Below are 19842 nucleotides of genomic sequence, written 5' to 3'. Positions count from 1 at the left end.
CAAAATTTTACCATGATAAATCTGAATACTTCTTAGATAACACTGGGGAGAAGGATGTTTCTTTTTGAGTATAAAATTTTACTTTTCTCAAGTTCTGGAGATGGATGGTAGCGATGGCCTGTACTTAAGGTCACTGAACCGTATGCTTAAAAATGGTCAAGATGGGGCTTCCCTGGTGGCGCAGTGGTTGAGAGTCCGCCTGCCGATGCAGGGGACGCGGGTTCGTGCCCCGGTCCGGGAAGATCCCACATGCCGCGGAGTGGCTGGGCCCGTGAGCCATGGCCGCTGAGCCTGCGCATCCGGAGCCCGTGCGCCGCAACGGGAGAGGCCACGACAGTGAGAGGCCCGCGTACCGGAAGAAAAAAGAAAGATAAAGTCTCTTAAAAGGCAGGACAGGCAAGAAAAAAAGCTTTGTGGAGAAATTCTGGGGGCACACATGTATAATTTTCTCGGTGGAGAGTCCATGGCTTTTTGGTAGATTCCAGAAGGGATCCATGGCTTAAATAGGTTAAAAACTGCTGACATAAGAGGGCACTGATAGAGAAAAAAGTCAATTCTCTTTTACTTTACATCAAAGGGTTCGATATTGGGCTTTCAGTGGTACTTTCTTGAGAATCCATTACGAATCAATTAATTTATATAAACCATTTTTCAATCTATGTAGTTAATCCAAAATCCTAAGCTTCATATCCATGAAATAATTACTTTCTTTCATTTAATCTTAAACCAACCTTGCCTGGACACAGACTAGGTCTAGAATTCCAGTATTTGGTCAATAAGCTCCCATTTACCCTCTCTACGTATTTTATGGTTGCCACCAGGTCTGGTCAAGTTCCTGTCCATTACCAAGGGCCTCACTGAACTTACCCTTCCCTTAATCTTCGCTAGCTCTTAAGACAAGTGACCAAGAGTATGGGCCAAACCTAAGTCAGTGTAGGGGAGCTTCAGGCTTACATCCCTCCCTGCTCCCGACACCCGGAGGACATGCGGACCGGGGCTGGGGGGAAGGGAAGGGGCGTTGACAGTCTGCCTGGTGCTGTCTCCGACGGCGCAGAACTTAAGTGCGTAAATGCTACAGGGGACAAGCTACCACCTGCCGGTCCTGGAACCTCTTTCTACTCACAGCCGGCCACGAGACTATCCTCCAGCCTTTTAGCCCCGGTGCTTAGCCGCTCACCTTTAGACAACACTGACCACTTCGGAAGACGTGGCGGACTTATTCCGCCTCCATCAATGCTTCTAAGATGACAGCACGTGCGGGCAACTCCCAGCCAAGGGCCCCCTCACCCAACTTCACCAGCTGAAACAATTCATTAGGGGCCTACGGGGTGCGCAGCTCTTTGTACCAGGAAGAACCTTCGAGTTAAAACTATGAGATCTGGTGGAGTAAATATACAAGCAGCAAAGCTATATAAAATCACATAAATAGGATGAGGGAACCGGGGATGCCGACTTTTTAGGAAAACTGGGATGACAAAGAAAACTGGCTTGAAGATGAGCCCTGAGCTACGCCCTGCAGGATGGCCATCACCTGAATTGAATCAGAGCCCAAGCGACCATCCCAGTGAGAAGAACCAGAGATTAGTGTGCTCACGTGTGTGTCGAGGGCCTTATGTGCTGAGCACCGGTGCTGGGGGTGAATAACACCTTATTTGCTGGTTGGAAGAACTGGGCCACAGAGATGGGCTTCAGCCTGGGGGATACTTCAGGGGTCAGGGACACCTTGCACCGGGAACCAGGAACCAGTCCCAGGAGATGCCCATCTGTGCAGAGTTTAAAAAAAATAAAAACAAAAGTGGGAGGGGGATTCCAGGGAACAGAAACAGGGCACGCGAGTGAGTGTCACACGGGGGCTCTGAGCACTGCTAGCTGTTCGGTTCTGCACCCACAGAGCTGGGGTCGGGGGAGGCCGAGGGCTGGCTCGTGGGACAAACCTTGAAGGGCCAGCATGACACGCACAAGGGGCTGGACTTCACCCTGTACGCAACAGTGGTATTTACCTCTTTTTCTCTCTCCCCCTCCCTCTCCCCTCTCCCTCTCTTATTTAGGAAAGATCCCTCAGGCAGGAACACGGATCCTGGAAAGAGAAAGGCAGGAGGCAGAGTCAACGCAGCAGTGTAGAAGGGCCTGGAGCAAGGAGGTGGTCAGCTGATCAGAAACCCGGCTCAAGGGACACTGCAGAGCCATCCCTGGTACTATGGGTGGGATGGGCACACCGACCGACTCGATTAGTAAAACGCACTCCAGAGCTGGAAGCCTGGATTCCGACGCAGGCTCTGTCATGTACCAGGGGCTCTGGAGAAGGCACGTTACCGTCTCTTAACCTCTCTGAGCTTTGGTGCTCATTCCACAGATGAAAATGAAAGTACCCATCCTCGGGGCTGGATGAAGTTTGGATGTGGTAACACTTTTAAAGTATGAAGCAGCATCTGACAGTAAGGGCGCAGTGATGCTCGTCTATATGTAGTACTGCTGTCAGTTATACGGGGAAGGACAGGGTGGGCCTGGGCCACCTTACTGAGCCAAAATGCAAAGAACTCAAATGAAGGGGTGTGGGCAGATGTCAAAAGAACAAAGGAACCCACAAGAAATGTTCCCACTGGCTAAAAATTGAACAATCCAAACAAAAAGAATGACTGCCTTGGAATCGTTCAGTAAGAAATCAAAAGCCCACAATGATACACACAAAAACATATAAAACCCTCACTTGTCATCAAGGAAAGTAACTTTTACACCAAACCTAAACTTTGAAAATTGCTGCGAAGAATTAAGCCCTGCCTTTCCAGGAGGAACTGTAGTTCACCCCAGTTGATGAGACCAAGCTCTTCTTTACAAAATAATTCAACTTACTAAATATGGAAGAAGTGACAGAAAAATCATCATATTTCAACGCCCACTGAAGATTCAGCAAGGACCATCAGTGAACATTGAATTCTCACGCTGAAACACGGAAACAGGATTTCCGCGTGTGCCGTGTCGCCCGCCAGGTTCCCTACTAAGAGAGGGGAATGATGCATCATCCCTTCACAGCGAAGACACCACAAGCCACGCCGGGCAGCTCAGCACCACCAGTGGGACCACCTGCCACCGGGGGCCGGTGACAGGATGCAAGACCACAGAGCAGCGAGCCTTCAACCCAAACCTCCAACTCCCAGGAAGTGCAAGGAACGATCAGATTAATCCAGGATGTGAGACATTCAACAAGACGTTGGGCCGGTCACTTCGAAACATCGAATTAGGATGCATAGAGTAGGGGCTCTCCAGGGAAGGGCATCAGACAGCACCTGGTGACCATCAGAGTCAGTGTCACCATCGCCAGAGCTCAGAAGTCCAAGCTCATCTCAGTCACTGGCGCTTTCAGACCCTCTGCCCTGGAGTCGGATCATTCCCCGCCCCCCGGCCATTTGACTGTTGGTCTCTCGTGGTTAAACGTGAAGAATGACGGCCACAGGCTTGTGTTGAAACAAGGCTGAGGAGGCCTGACTACGGGCAGAAACACATCCGCAGGCCTGTCGGTACCAGCGACACCTGGAGGGTCTTTCACCGAGAGGCGGGCGGGTGCCCATCCGTGAAGGTAGCGAAGAGTTACAGGGGACCGCTGCCCCCTGCTGGGTCCTAGGGGCGGGTGTGCACACGATCCCTGTGCTCCTACCACCCCAAAGACCCTTAACCAAAGATGACCCCCCAGACCCTAGCTTCTTGCGCCCACTAAGCAGGAGGAGGTGCATGGGTCTTAGCTGCCACAGTGAAGACAGTGCGAGGGCCTACTCCTCCCACCCCACCCCACCCCAGCGAGAACCAAATCTTCCCAGAGCAGGGACTCTCCAGTACGATAAAGTGCTTGTGCGTCTTCTTAAGAAACCTTCAGCTAATTCATCCACGTCAGTGACGACAGCTAATGCTAACCAGGCCCTGCAGGTGTCTGTGTGCCAAGCAATGGGTTAGGTCTTCACATCAGTCATCTCACTTGAGCCCCACACCCCACACTATGATACCCATTTCACAGATGAGAAAAGTAAAGGCACCCAGAACCGAGCGACTTGCCCAAAGTTATGGAATTAGCAGCAGAGCTCGCAGCGCGGGGGCCCACATCACGTTCCAACAAGGATGATGTCCTCTGTTTCAAGTCACCCTGGAAGAGCTGTGCCCACCCAAGTGGGTGCCGTCACTGTCCCCACGGGTGACCTCCTCAAACGGAAGGTCAACATTAGCTTGTGTCAGTGAGTGGACAGCGCCTGTGGCCCAAAGATGAAACCACAAATCCCAGTCACTCTTAACCAGCCACAGACCCCAGGACTCAGTTTAACTAGTCATGGTGACAACGCTTGAGACAAATTACTTTCCCCCAATAATCACAAGCTTTTGTTTTCTAAATCTGCAGGATTTTCTGCTCATTAGTTCAATTAAGAACTCTGCACTGCTTATTAATGCAAATTACTCCTTTTTTTCAAATAATACTTTAACCCCCCAAAATTTTTATTAACTATCCAAATATTGGTATCCCTCTCACTCCACGCTCCCAAACGGAGGACCACGCACCTCATTCACCAGTCAGCATTCCCCCAACTTAGCTAAACCCCAGTGTGTGGTTTTCACAGTCTAACTGCTCTCAGTTATCAAATGACATGTTTCTATTTCCGGATCTGTACAGTCGTCACAAAATTTATTGTATTCAGTGGCCTCACTGAACACCATTATAAATTTAGAGCTACAGAATTTTTATAAGGAATTCCACGGATACTTTAAGAACTGATACAGGGCAAAAGAAACGGCTATTTCAAGTGGTCCTGAGACCGCTAATGAGAAAATCAAACCACACTGAGTTTCCTATCACAACCTTTACTAAAACACAAACTTTCTTACTAAAATACAAACCTTTCCGGTTAACTGACCAAAGGCCACCAAACTCAGTTTTTAAATAAAACATACAGCACTTGTAAGAGGTACTGAGCTACATCTTCAATTACACCGCGACCAGGAGGGCAGAGCTGGTTCTGTTTAAAACCCAGATACCTCCCTCGTGCCCAGCACGACACATTCAGTAAGTGTCTCCCGAGTTCATCGAGGCACAGCTCAAAATGATGGCATTCAGCTGCAGCATGACTGTGAAGATTCAAGGAGCTAAAACTAAAAAAAGCTAATACTCATCCCTGTATGCACTACTTATAAGGCCTTTTTACTAGTAATATTCCTTTTACCCACACAACCCTGTGAGGCAGGCTGAACATGTGTTATGTTCACCAACTTATTCATGAGAACACAGGTTCCAGAATTAAACCACTGACCTGAAGTCACCCAGCTGACACACTCCGTGCAGCGGCCGAGCTGGGACAGGCCCTGTCTCCCCACCTCCCAGTCCTGGGCCCTCTCCCTGCTCCTGTTTTCTCCTGCGCCCGCAGCACCGGCTCCCGCCTGTCGTGCCATGTTTTTTTCCTTCTTGACCTTGTTGAGTCTACACGTGAGCTTCACCAGGGCGAGGAGTTCATGTGTTCTGTTTCCTGCTGCATCTGCTGAACCGTTTCAGGGCCTGGCACACAGCAAGTACAAAATAAATAGGAATTATCTAACCACTTAAACTTGGGGGGGGAGGGACTCTGTTCTGACATGACTAATTTTACCACTTCGGGGAAATTTTATATGAAAAATAAAAAATAAATTAAATGGACAAAGTCCTTTGAACAGTGAAGTTTACGTTCAGAAGCACTGAAGGGAGAAGGAAAATAAGATCCCTTAAGAAGAAAAAATAACAGTTATTTAAATGATTGCCACAAATCAACTAATAAGTAACATACCAAGCAAAGAGCACTTAAGGTTAAGAATATTTGAAAAAAACATACTACATAAATATCATGCCGTTTAGTACTGACCTTACTTTCTGTAACTTCTGTTTATAATTCTGTTAACCTCAAAAAGCACTTGGCAGATAATCACTAATGTATGCTTCCATAAAGACTCGTTTTGCCAAAAATTAGTATTAACCTGTTTTAGTAACCGGCCAGTCACTACACATTTTTAACAAGCTTCAATACCATGACGAAGCCCCCTTGCCCACAGCTGTTGTTTCTAAGAAACACTAACACTTGACTACGGGAATTTAAAGGACAGATTGTGGACTAAAGCGAAAAGTTTTATACAGATGTCCCCAAATAATCAGGACACTCTTAAATAAGACCGATTTTCTAAGGGAAACATGATTAAATCTAAAATTTATTAATAAAAAGTACTGACGCAAATTAATGACAACTGGAGCCTGATAAAGTACTGACTTTTAAAATCTTTGCTACTACACAAGAAATGTTTAGGAAAATTAGTCAAATATTATTAACAAAGTAAACAATAAGCTTCAAATATCCTATATATATGCAATAGTCTTCTGCCCTTTGCCTCTATCACCTTCAAAAAGAACAGACCATCCCAGTTCTGGGCACAAATCCTGAGAAACTTGGAATATGAAGCACCCCAATGTTCATATCAGCACTATTTACAATAGCAAGACATGGATACAACCTAAATGTCCATCAACAGATGAATGGATAAAGATGCAGTTTATACAAACAGTGGAATATTATTCAGCCATAAAAAAGAATGAAATAATGCCATTTTTAGCAACGTGCATGGACCCAGAGATAGTCATACGAAGTAAGTCAGACAGAGAAAGACAAATACTACATGATATGACTTACATGTGGAATCTAAAATATGACACAAGTGAACTTACCTATGAAACAGAAACCAACTCACAGACATAGACAACAGACTTACGGCTGCCAAGGGGGAGGGGTGGGGAGAAATGGATTGAGAGTTGGGGATGAGCAGACGCAAACTATTGTATATAGGACAGATAAACAAGGTCCTACTGTATAGCGCAGAGAACTATATTCAATATCCTGTAATAAACCATAATGGAAAGGAATACGAAAAAGAATATATATGTATAAATGAATCACTACCCTGCAGAGCAGACATTAATACATTGTAAATCAACTATACTTCAGCAAGATAAATTAAAAAAAAAAAAAAGCAGACCGACCTGCACCGGCGACCTAAGGGGCTTCACAGGGAAGCCTTAAAGAGACCATCTCAAACTGTCATCCATGCAGTTAAGGCTTAAGACCTTCAACACTGAGCACACCCTAAAAACTCAAAGAAAGACTAAGACACACATCCCATCGGGACGCTATAAATAGCCACACAACTAACACCGTCCTGCTCTATTACTTCTCCAAGAGTTCTTTTCCTGATCAAAACATCTGCTTTTTCACTGAATTCAAAGAAAAATGCGGGTCAGCTGCTCATGCTGTAGATCCCTTCCTGCCTGTAAGACCTTCACTGTCACATGCTGTAGATCCCTTCCTGCCTGTAAGACCTTCACTGTCACATGATGTAGATCCCTTCCTGCCTGTAAGACCTTCACTGTCACATGATGTAGATCCCTTCCTGCCTGTAAGACCTTCACTGTCATCATTTTAAACAAGAAAGCGCTGATCTGTTCTTACATGCTTGCTCATTTATGTATCTGTCAAAAACAGAACATTTCCAGATCTTAACAGGAGGCATAAATCTGGCTCTGGGTACTAGCAACCGATCTGAAATTGACTGTTTGGTAAAGGATATCAAAGGTAATTCTGACTATGTTAAAGTTATCACAAACTCTCCAATTTCTGTAAAAATCTGTTACAGGAAAAACGTAAAGCATCAAAGAATCAATCTGCTGTACTTGAGCTTTACCCTAAAGTTCACCCATTCATTAAACAAATACTGAGGGCCTACTATTTGTCAGGCACTGTTCTAGCCTTGGGGGTATTATATGTGGGCTCCCCTGCCCCCCACCCCCCAAATCCTGCCTTATAGAGGTTACTTTCTTCTGGAAAAAGCCTGCCAAATTTCAAAGAATAATAGGTGATTACAGTTAAATTTTATTAAACTGCATTACTTATAAACAAAAGAATTAAACAAGTAACAGAATTTTTAACACTGGTCATTAACCAGACCTCTCCCAGGTCTTAAGTCAAAGTGTGAGGCATGTCCACAGGCAAGAACTCTCAGAAAAGCTTTAGCAGATCTTTCTAAACATCCTTACAGCAATCCCGACCTGCAGAAAAAACCTGAGAACGCCTGCTGACAGTCCGCGATTCCACCCCCAGAGAGCTGGAGGCTCCTGTATCTTCCAGGTTATAGAAAGATACAGTTACTATTTTATTTTATCGGAGTAAAATTGCTTTACAACGTTGTGTTAGTTTCTGCTGTACAATGAAGTGAATCAGCTATATGTACACCTATATCCCCTCCCTCTTGGACCTCCCTCCCACCTCGCCAATCCCACACATCTGGGTCGTCACAGAGCACCGAGCTGCACTCCCTGTGCTATACAGCAGGTTCCCACTAGCTATTTTACACATGGTAGTGTATCTATGTCAAACCTAATCCCAACTCGTCCCACCCTCCCCTTCCCCCCAAGTCCACATAACCGTTCTCTACATCTGTGTTCCTGCCCTACAAATAGGTTCATCTCTACCATTTTTCTAGATTCCACATATATACATTAACATACGGTATTTGTTGTTCTCTTTCTACCTTACTTCACTCTGTATGACAGACTCTAGGTCCATCCACATCTCTATAAATGACCCAATTTTGTTCCTTTATATAGCCGAGTAATATTCCATTGTATATATGTACCACATCTTCTTTATCTATTCATCTATCATTGGAAATTTAGGTTGTTTCCACATCCTGGCTATTGTACATAGAGCTGCAATGAACATTGTGGTACATGACTCTTTTTGAATTATGGTTTTCTCAGGGTATAGGCCCAGTAGTGGGATTGCTGGGTCATATGGTAGGTTCTATTTTTAGTTTTTTAAGGAAGCTCCATACTGTTCTCCATAGTGGCTATATCAATTTACATTCCCACCAGCAGTGCAAGAGGGTTCCCTTTTCTCCACACTCCCTCCAGCATTTATTGTTTGTAGATTTTTTGATGACGGACATTCTGACCGGTGTGAGGTGATACCTCATTGTAGTTTTGATTTGCATTTCTCTAATGATTAGTGATGTTGAGCATCCTTTCATGTGTTTGTTGGCAATCTGTATATCTTCTTTGGAGAAATGTCTATTGAGGTCTTCTGCCCATTTCTGGATTGGGTTGTTTGTTTTTTTGGTATTAAGCTGCATGAGCTGCGTGTAAATTTTGGAGATTAATTCTTCGTCAGTTGCTTTGTTTGCAAATATTTTCTCCCATTCTGAGGTTTGTCTTTTCGTCTTGTTTATAGTTTCCTTTGCTGGGCAAAAGCTTTTAAGTTTCATTAGGACCCATTTGTTTATTTTTATTTCCATTCCTCTAGGAGGTGGGTCAAAAAGGATCTTGCTGTGATTTATGTCATAGAGTGTTCTGCCTATGTTTTCCTCTAAGAGTTTTACAGTGTCCGGTCTTACATTTAGGTCTTTAATCCATTTTGAGTTTATTTTTGTGTATGGTGTTAGGGAGTGTCCTAATTTCATTCTTTTACATGTAGCTGTCCAGTTTTCCCAGCATCACTTATTGAAGAGGCTGTCTTTTCTCCATTGTATATTCTTGCCTCCTTTATCAAAGATAAGGTGACCATATGTGCGTGGGTCTATCTCTGGGATTTCTATCCTGTTCCGTTGATCTATATTTCTGTTTCTGTGCCAGTACCATACTGTCTTGATTACTGTAGCTTTGTAGTATGGTTTGAAGTCGGGGAGCCTGTTTCCTCCAGCTCTGTTTTTCTTTCTCAAGATTGCTTTGTCTATGTGGGGGCTTTTGTGTTTCCCGCCACTCTTATTCAACATAGTTGAGCTATTCAACATAGTTTTGGAAGTTCTAGCCACGGCTATTGTATTTTAAAATAAAGCAGTGGCTGTGAATGTTTAAGGGGGTGTTTTTTGGTCTGCTCTAAAGCACAATTTTTAAGTCTGAAATTAAAAATCACCACACTGATTAATCTTGGGGAAAAGAAGTTTTAAAGGCAGAACTTGATGTATACAATGAACTTCATATAGTGACCACACAAATCCCACTTTCACTCTTAACTTTTTCAGCTCATGACAAGAGGAAAATGGAAAGATCCTTACCTTGAATTTTCTACCTATAAGCATCACTAAACAGTCACCATGAGTTTCAGGTGTCAGGTTAAGAACACAAAAGTGATTTGAGACCTAGACCCCACTATCACAAGATGCTCAGTCTATAACAGCCTCTTGGCTGATGGAAGAATGTGGAAAAAAGACATTCTGGTCCACTCAACAGGACGTGCAAAAGCTGGGTGGCATCAGACTGTGAAACTGGAGAGGGAATGGTACCTAATGAACTAATGAGATGGGTATTTCCATGTGCTAGTGTCTTCCCAAGACTTACTGACTCTCCATCTCTGGGACAGGAACCAGAAATCTGCAACTGCCCTCACACACAGAGGATGCTGGTGCACACGGTCACTGAAGGACCACTAGTGATTCATGGGTAGTCAAGACTGGGTTTCAAGCACGGGATGGACGTGACAGACTAGGGTCCTATCAGCTCGCCAGGCAGGGTTGTGTACAAGTAGAGCGGGGAGTGGAAATGAGGAGAGTAACCTAGGTGGATGTGAGCCGTGGCTAAAACCTATTAGGAAGCTACTCTGCTGACCAAACTGGGAAATGGAAAGGGAAGTTACAGAAAAGCTTAATTTTATGGATTTAAGGGGATAAGCACTGTCCTGGTTTGCCTAAGACAGTCTTGACTCACACCTGCTGTCTCAATGTCCAATCTGGTCTCACACGTGTCCTTTTCTCATTTTTAACTAAGTATTATGGTTCACCATCACATTAACATAAGCCAGTTTCAGTTTGATAAACCCCTACTTTGTATATCTTGCTTCTGCCACAATTCACTGTCGTGTGCAAGACACACGTGCAGTGAACAGAGTTCTCGTTTTAACCGTGTGGTTAAATCGGAAAGTCAACCAGCAATAAACCACCGATTTTCCAGACCCTTTCCATTGCTGAATTCTATCAAACATTAAAAGTAGAATTTGCAGGACTTGCCTGGTGGTGCAGTGGTTAAGAATCCACCTCCCAATGCAGGGGACACGGGTTCGAGCCCTGGTCCAGGAAGATCCCACATGCCACGGAGCAACTAAGCCCGTGCGCCACAACTACTGAGTCGGCACTCTAGAGCCTGTGAGCCACAACTACTGAGCCCATGTGCCACAACTACTGAGCCTGCACTCTAGAGCCCTCGAGCCACAACTACTGAGCCTGCGGGCTGCAACTACTGAAGCCCGCGCACCTACAGCCCGTGCTCTGCAACGAGAGAAGCCACCGCAATGGGAAGCCCGCGCACCACAACGAAGAGTAGCCCCTGCTCACCGCAACCAGAGAAAGCCCGCACGGAGCAACGGAGACCCAACGCAGCCAAAAATCAATCAATCAATTTATATATATATAAAAGAAAAGTAGAATTAGCTCCAAACCTTCTCCAATTCTTCCCCCAAACATAAGAGGAATACTTCCTAATTCATTCTGTGAGGCATTAGCTATCAAAGCCAGATAAAGATGTCACAACAGAACTACCCATCTGTATCTCTTACAAATACTGAAGCAAAAATCCTCAACAAAATACAGTAGGTTGTCAATAATCACAGCAGCTATGTTTTGCAGAGGTACTGTAAACACTGAGTTAGTGAGGTCTGAACCACTGCCCTACAGGAAGCATATGTACATCCCCCCCACCCCTCACAGAGATTACAGTGTGCAATCCTAAAACAACCTATCCTGATAGATTTTGTTCTCTTTATAACAGAGGAAGTGGGGTCCAGAAGTGTTAGGGACTCGCCCGAAACGACCCCACCAAGTGCCCGAGTTGAGATGCGAAGCGGCTCCGCAGTCCCAGCTTCCTGCACAGCGTCGCGCTGGCCCCTGCGTTTCCACCCTTCGTCATCTCTGCGTGAGCGCTGAAACGAGAAGGCTGCGGCTCCTGGGTCGACTTCAGCTGGGAAGGTGCGTGTCAGGTGGCACCGCTCTCAGCATGTCCATGAACGACCATGAAAGCACCACCGTGTTCACTTGGGGGTTACAGGTAAATCTCAGCATGTAGGACAAGTCACAAACATGGAATCCACAGATGAGGATCAACTGTGATACCAAACTGAACCCGGCAGCATATTAAAGGGATTATGTATCATGACCAAGCATGATTTATCCCAGAAACGCAAGGGTGGTTCAACATAAGAAAATCAACGTAAAAACAGAACTACCATATGATCCAGCAATCCCACTACTGGGCATATACCCAGAGAAAACCATAATCTGAAAAGACACGTGCACCCCAGTGCTCACTGCAGCACTATTTACAACAGCCAGGACACGGAAGCAACCTAAGTGTCCATCGACAGAGGAATGGATAAAGAAGATGTGGCACGTATATATACAATGGAATACTACTCAGCCATAAAAAAGAATGAAATGATGCCATTTACAGCAACATGGATGGACCCAGAGATTATCATACTAACTGAAGTCAGTCAAACAGAGAGAGACAAATGTCAAAAGATATCACTCATATGTGGGATCTAATTTTTGAAAAATGATGCAAATGAACTTATTTACAAAACAGAAACAGACTTACAGATATCAAAAACAAACTTATGGTTACCAAAGGGGAAACGTGGAGGGGAGGGACAAATCAGGAACTTGGGATGAACATACACACTCTACTATGTATAAGACAGATAACCAACAAGGACCTACAGTATAGAGCAGGGAACTCTCCTCAATATTGTGATAACCTATATGAGAAAAGAATCTAAAAAAGAATGAACATATGTATATGTATAACCAAATCACTCTGCTATACACGTGAAACTAACACAACATTGTAAATCAACTAGACTCCAATAAAATTAAACAAGCACAAAAAGAAAATCAATGTAATACACCACATTAACAAAACAAAGGAAAAACAAGATCATCTCAATCAGCGCAGAAAAGGCACTGATAAAATCCAATACCCTTTCATGATGAAAACATCGAACAAACTAGGAACAGAACTTCCGCAACACGATAAAAGGCATTTATGAAAAACCCACAGTTAGCATCATACTTAATGGTGAAAGACGGAAGCTTTCAGGGACGAGACAAGGATGCCCCACTTTCACCACTGCTATTCAACGTTGCGCTGAAGTTCTAGCCAGAAGAGCTGGACAATAAAAATAAAGAAAAAGCATCCAAGTTAAAAGGAATTAGTAAAGCTAACACTATTCATAGATGACATGATCTTGTATATAGAAAATATATATAAAGAATTCACAAGAAAGCTACTAATGCAAACAAATTCAACAAAGTTTCAGGACAAAGGATAAACACAAATATCAGTATGTTTCTATACACCCAGCAATGGATACTAGCCAAACTGCATTAATCCACAGATTCAATGTAATCTCTATCAAAATTCTAAAAGCACTTTTTGCGGAAATGGAAAAGCTGATTCTCAGATTCATGTGGAATTGCAAGGGCCCCGAGAGAGTCAAAACAATCTTGAAATAGAACAAAGTTAGAAGGCTCATGCTTCCCAATTTCAAAACTTAATACAATGCTGTGATAATCAAAACACTGTGGTACTGGCCTAAGGGTAAACATACAGACCAACAGAATCCAACTGAGACTCCAGAAATAAACCTATATGTCTATGACCAACTGATTTTTTACAGAGATGCCCAAGTCCAATCAATGGGGAAAGAACAGTCTCTTCAACAAATGGTTCTGGGACAGCTGGATATCCACAAGAAAAAGAATGAAATTGGAAACTCATCTCACGCCATATACAAAACTCAACTCAAAATGGATCAACAATCAATATAAGAATGAAGACCATAAAACTCTTAAAAGAAAACCTAGGAATAAATCTTTCTGACATTGGACTCAGTAATGGATTATTAGCCATGACACCAAACGCACAGGCACCAGAAGAAAAAAATGATAAACTGGACTTCAATTTTACAACTCTGTCTTTCAAAGGACACCGTCAAGAGAATGAAAAGACAGCCTGCAGAACAGGAGGAAATATCTGCAAGTCATGTACGTGGTAGGGGTTTAATACCCAGAATACATAACGAACTCTTACAACTCAACAACAACCCAATGAAAAACAATGGGCAAAGGACTAGACGTTTCTCCAAAAATATACAAATGGCTAATAAACACATGAAAAGATGCTTCACATCATTAGTCATTAAGAAAATGCAAATCAAAACCACAGAATACCACTTCACACCTACTAGGATGACTACGCTTTAAAAAAAAAAAAAAGGGAAAATAAGTGTTGGTGAATGTTGCTGACTGGAATGTAAAATGGAGTAACTTCTATGTAAAACAGTCTGGTGGTTAAACATAGTTAAACACAGAATTACCATATGACCCAACAATGACCCACCATACAATCCATACCATCCACTCCTAGATATACAGGTTCCCCCCGCTCTCTGAAAATAGAGCATTCCTAGGAAACCTTTCATAAGCTGAAATGGTGTAAGGTGAAAAAGCAAACTGTCTTAGGATACGTCTTGCTAACAGAGGCACAAAATAAATCGAGATGAAGCACAGATGCTCAAAGACACAGTTCAAAGCTCTGGTGGTCTGGCGCTGAGTGCAGCTCTGGGGGAAGGAGTTTGCAGGGCCACCGCTGCTGCTGGGGTGCCCACTGCCTCTATGGCAGCTCGCTGCAAGACACTCACGCTGAACACTTTGCTTTTCACCTTTTTTCAGGAAAGCAAAAATCCTCTTCCAATTTCTCTCAGCTAGTGAAAACAGATACTAATGTAGGTCTTTTGTAAAAGCAAACAGGCGTAAGGGAGACTTTTGAAAAGTGGGGGATGGCTGTATACCCAAAATAATTGAAAAGAGGGACTCAAACAGACCCTTATATGTTAATGTTCACCGTGGCATTATTTACAGTAGCCAAAATGTGGAAATAACCCACATGCCCACTAACAGACGAATGGATGAATAAAATATACGCTGGAGTATTATTCAGCCCTGAAAAGGAACACAGTTCTTACACACACCACAACGTGGATAAACCTTGGAAACTACGCTAAGAGAAGGAAGTCAGACACAAAAGGACAAAGATTATATGATTCCACTTATATAAATACCCAGAATAGGAAAAGTCACTGAGACAAAAAGTAGAACAGTGGTTTCCGGGGGGCTGGGGGAAGACAAGAATGAGGCGTTATTACTTAACCGTTACAGAGTTTCTGTTTGGGGTGATGAAAAGTTTTGGTAATAGACAGTGGTGATGGTTGTACAACACTGAATTAATGCCACTGAGTTGCACACTTAAAATGGCTATAATAGCAAATTTTATGTTCTACGTATTTTATCAGTATAAAGAAAAAAAAAGTATAGATAGATTGGATACGATGCCCAATCAAGATTCCTGAACTTGGAATCTCCACACTCTCAGTGCATTCTCAGCAGTGACAGACCAAAAGTTACTCCTAGAAGTTGGCAGTATATACGTGCTATGTACATATACATATTACGTACAAGTATACATAATTGGGAAACGGCATTGGGACTGTTCTCTGAATATTTGTTCTTTCTGTTAAACTTATCACGGATAAGATTAAGTGATTAGGAATCTTAAAGGTAAAGGTCATCATACAAATATGAATACTAGTGGGAACTTACGAAATCTACTCCGTTTATACAGAAGAGTAAACTCAAAATGTTAACGTTTATTAAGGATAGACGCTGAATCCTCCTGCCTCTACTTTCTACAGAGATGGGGAAGGACTCCAGCTGTCTATAACCCTGAAACTCCAAAGCCTACACTATCATCTTCATTGCAGGCAGAGCTTCTTACATGTGAACACAGACGTCCACGTCAGGGCACAGGCACGGTGAGGCACAGCTTCATGGATTATCATGTTCTGCAAGGACATTGGCTCATTTAAGCCATCCAGGTTCATCCTTACACTGCAGCTTTCCACAGGTAAGACGAAACGAACTCCCTTGAGCGCACAAAAGTAGAGCTTTGGGGCTACAGACTGGTGAAAGTATGTGGGAGTCTTTTTGTTATCTGCGTGATCTGGATATCATTTGAAAGATGAAAATATTTTTGCACATTATTAAGAGAACTTGAACGACATGAAACAGGTTTTGTTTTTCACACTGGACAGCAGCAATGAGCAGCTAAGGGACGCCCCGCACTGTCTGAATACCACCCAAATAACTGGACACGTTCTGAACAGTTTGTGGAGAAAGGCTTCTGGTGGTTCCTTGGAACCGAAGTCACTTTCATCACCTAAACTAGGAATTCCTGACATTCAACCTTATCAAGTGAAATGGTGAAATGTATCTTTTCCACTTTCTACTATGTGCATGTGAACTGACTCTGTTCACATAAAATTATAAAACTATTAATCAACCAACCAACCAATCAATCAATCAATCAGTAGTGTTACTGGCACAAACTCATTCTAGCTCACTAAGGAGCATAAAGCATCCTTATCCCTTTATTACTGACTGATTAGAAACAACTATATTCCCACTGACGAACATTCAGGTATACATTTTTGTAAATCAATTTGCTACAGTTATTGCATTTTTTTCCCCAAACTAATATTCTTGCTATACTGTTTAAGCTAAATGAGCCTTCCATTTATGGCAGTAATAGTTTACTTTTAAAAGAGAAGGTAAGCTAATTTAAAGAAAAAATTAACAGTATGGGTGATACTGTTCTTGATATTGCAAAAATCAAGAACTTAAGTTTGGGAATTTATGGTATGGCAGTGATTACCTAATAGAAAAGGGAGATGCTTATTTTAATCTATATAATCCCAAAGGAGTGTGCTTTATTAAGTTTTGTAAAATTTTAAGAACACATGGAACCCCAAGGAATGCTTTTACATAAAGAATTCCTCTGTGACAGTGTTCATCACCTCCCCTCTGATGTGCACGCTGCACTTCCGGAACCTTCACTCGGTGCATGAAGGCACCAGGACCCACTGGATGAAAAGGTGAGCCAGAGGTGAACAGTGATAAACAAACGAGAGTCTACATGACATCATTAATGAGATAAGAAAAGTCAAAAGTGAGATGAGAACAAATGAACTTATTTACAGAACAGAAACAGACTCTCAGACATAGAAAGCAAATTTATGGTTACCAAAGGGGAAAGGGATAAATTAGGAGTTTGGGATTAACAGGTGTACACTACCATGTATAAAATAGATAAACAACAAGGACCTACCGTTTAGCATAGGGAACTATATTCATTATCTTGTAACAACCTATAAGGGAAGAGAATATGAAGAAGGATATATATAACTGAATCACTTTGCTGTACACCTGAAACTAACACAACATTGTAAATCAACTATACTTCAATAAAATAATTTTTAGGTTGTTTTAAAAGTGAGATAAGAAAATTTAAAAACTGCTTCTACTGCTATTGATACTATTCTGTGCTGAGAGCTGAAGAAGAAGATGTATATAAAACAGTTCTCAGGGACTTCCCTGGTGGTGCAGCGGTTAAGACTGCGCTCCCAATGCAGCGGGCCCGGGTCTGATCCCTGGTCAGGAAACTGGATCCCACACGCATGCCGCAACTAAGAGTTCTCATGCCACAACTAAGGAGCCCGTGAGCTGCAACTAAGGAGCCCGCCTGCTGCAAATAAGACCCGGCACAACCAAATAAATAAACATTAAAACAAAACAAACAAACAAAAAAGACAGTTCTCACTGTGGGCTTCACATTCCAGCAGTGAGGCAAGGCCTTGCGGATTATTTATTTACTTCTACAGATTTCAAGCTGTTCTTGTACTCCAGTCCCTCAGTATATTCCAAGCCTGCCTCTGAATCCTACTGTTTACCAAACTTTTATGCTCACAGGTGTCTGGAGGACGGTTTCCATCCATGCAGGTAAGGTACGCAGCCATTCCGTGGACCTGGGTCCCAGTCCCTGCCAATGCCACCCCGCCACCCCAGCAACTGGTGGTTTAATTGATCTTGTCTTCCTGCATGTAGCTCCTCAAAGCTTCCCTGCCTACGCAGCCTCTCCTTAAACACGGCCTGATGGGGGCGAACAGAATGCACGTGCTCGAGAGGGGATGGCAACGAAGGTCAGATTCCCTCCTTTCCCTCACCAGCTGAACCTCAGGACCCGGGAAGGCTGATGCCACCAGAGAGGGCTCCGCAGAGCACGCCCGCCAGAGGAACCTGTCACCCGGGGCGCAGGCTGGGTGTAGAACACTGACTTAGTAACTGAATCACAACCAAGTCACAGGGCTCTGAGAAGGGAACACCTCGGCTTTGGAGTCGTCCTCTGGTGATACTCTGTCCTTAACATCTTCTGTTTGACCCTCCAAAGAGTAAACTGGGTAGATTTAGTCATCACTTTCAAGTCATGGAGCTGTACTCAGGGCCCTCAAATAGCAGGGAAAGTGCTACGGCTTGGTAACTTCTGATCTACCGATACTTGTTGGGAGTGTTTCCGCACTGCTAGGGAAAACCTACTATAGGGTCTTTACACAGACCGTGTGGCTCCAAGAGCTTTCTGAGCACCTGTACGACTGCAAGGACCAACCGCCAGGGGGCGCAAGAGGGGAGTGGATTGTGATCAGTCTACACCCCCCCCACTCTCCATCTAGGCAGCCCCTTCCTCCCCCGTCTCTTTGCTGCTCAGCCTTCCTTAATGCCCCGGTCCTGCCCAATCACCACCACACCTTCCCCCACCAGCAGCTGGTCCTTTCCCATAACGTGGGTTTCTCAACTGTAGCACTGTTGGCTTCCTGGGCTGGAGGATTCGTCACCTGGTGATGGCCGTCCTGGTCACTGCAGGATGTTTAGCAGCATCTCTGGCTTCCACCCACGAGATGCCGGGAGCACAGCCCCCAACGCGGGCACGACAATCAACAGTGTCTCCATACGTTACCAAATGTCCCCTGGAGAGCAAATCTGATCCACCTCCCTCCCGAAAAACCACTGCCTTAAATACCTGACACCAGATTATAAGGCAAAAAGAGAAATAAGCAGCAGAGATCAAGGAAGAAACGGCATCAGAAGTAAATTCTGACACGCAGGTTGTTATCTGTAAGTTTCAGCCACCTCAACCCCTCATGACGTCGTCATGAAGATACGTGTAAAGTGATGAACCAGGTCCAGCAAACAGCAAGTTCCCACTACCTGCAGGTTACTGATAAATCAGAGAGAAATGGGGCAGAAGCCACAACTACCTGCAAGACACCTTGGTAAGTGGACGTCCCAGGAGCTGGGCTCGGGTCCCCGCCTGACCAGCGTGACTCTGGGCAAATGCCTCGACCTCCCTGCTTCAGAGTCAGCCATGTGTCCGACGGTGAACAGGGAGAAGATGAGGTCATCTTCCAGCCTGCACACTGAGGTTGTCTAAAGTCATCTTTGCAAAGGATGCTCTAGATGATTAAAAGTTATAAGTACTTCTATGTATTTCTATGAATCGACTATAAACAAAGCACTACCAAATCTCAAAATATAATTGAGATTTACTGTAAAACACTAAATCCAACACACACAAATAACACCTCTACTTAAACAAAATTCTGTAGAGCTATACACAAAAAACCCCAGAAAACCCTAAAAAAATCATCCAGGTAGTACTTGATTATCAAGGTATACATAGATTTAGATTTAAGGACAATACTCAAACTCCCAGCACTCCTTTTCCTGGGGGTTTGGGGGAAGCGTTCCCAATTCGTAGGGACCGACACAGAGAATGCGGCAGCCACACAGCATGCTCGGTAACCATCACCACAATGTGGGACTTAAAGGCAGGAGGAGATCAGTCCCTTGGGAAAAATAAAAATA

At 43.8% G+C, this 19842-nt stretch overlaps 1 protein-coding gene and 1 long non-coding RNA gene across 5 annotated transcripts in view; both read right to left on the bottom strand.

Moving 5' to 3' along the window:
* The window catches only part of CDYL (chromodomain Y like), a 156419-nt gene that overhangs the window by 98221 nt on the left and 38356 nt on the right, over positions 1 to 19842 (bottom strand). The gene's annotated exons all lie outside the window — the stretch shown is intronic.
* LOC149748116 (uncharacterized) overlaps positions 1 to 19842 on the bottom strand; it is a 59039-nt gene that overhangs the window by 1649 nt on the left and 37548 nt on the right. Inside the window, exon 1 of one of the 2 annotated variants that reach the window (XR_016394509.1) lies at positions 83 to 19842. This exon is cut by the window's right edge and continues 37548 nt beyond it. This is a non-coding gene — a long non-coding RNA (uncharacterized LOC149748116). The remainder of the gene's footprint in view (positions 1 to 82) is intronic. The other variant, XR_016394510.1, reaches the window with a different exon arrangement.

The sequence above is a fragment of the Delphinapterus leucas genome, chromosome 10 (genome assembly GCF_059928025.1).
Source record: "Delphinapterus leucas isolate spDelLeu-1000000601 "Yukka" chromosome 10, BTC_Dleu_Yukka2, whole genome shotgun sequence".
Taxonomy (NCBI): domain Eukaryota; kingdom Metazoa; phylum Chordata; class Mammalia; order Artiodactyla; family Monodontidae; genus Delphinapterus; species Delphinapterus leucas.
Note: the sequence above shows the minus strand (reverse complement) of the source record. Positions and strands in the feature narration are given on the sequence as shown.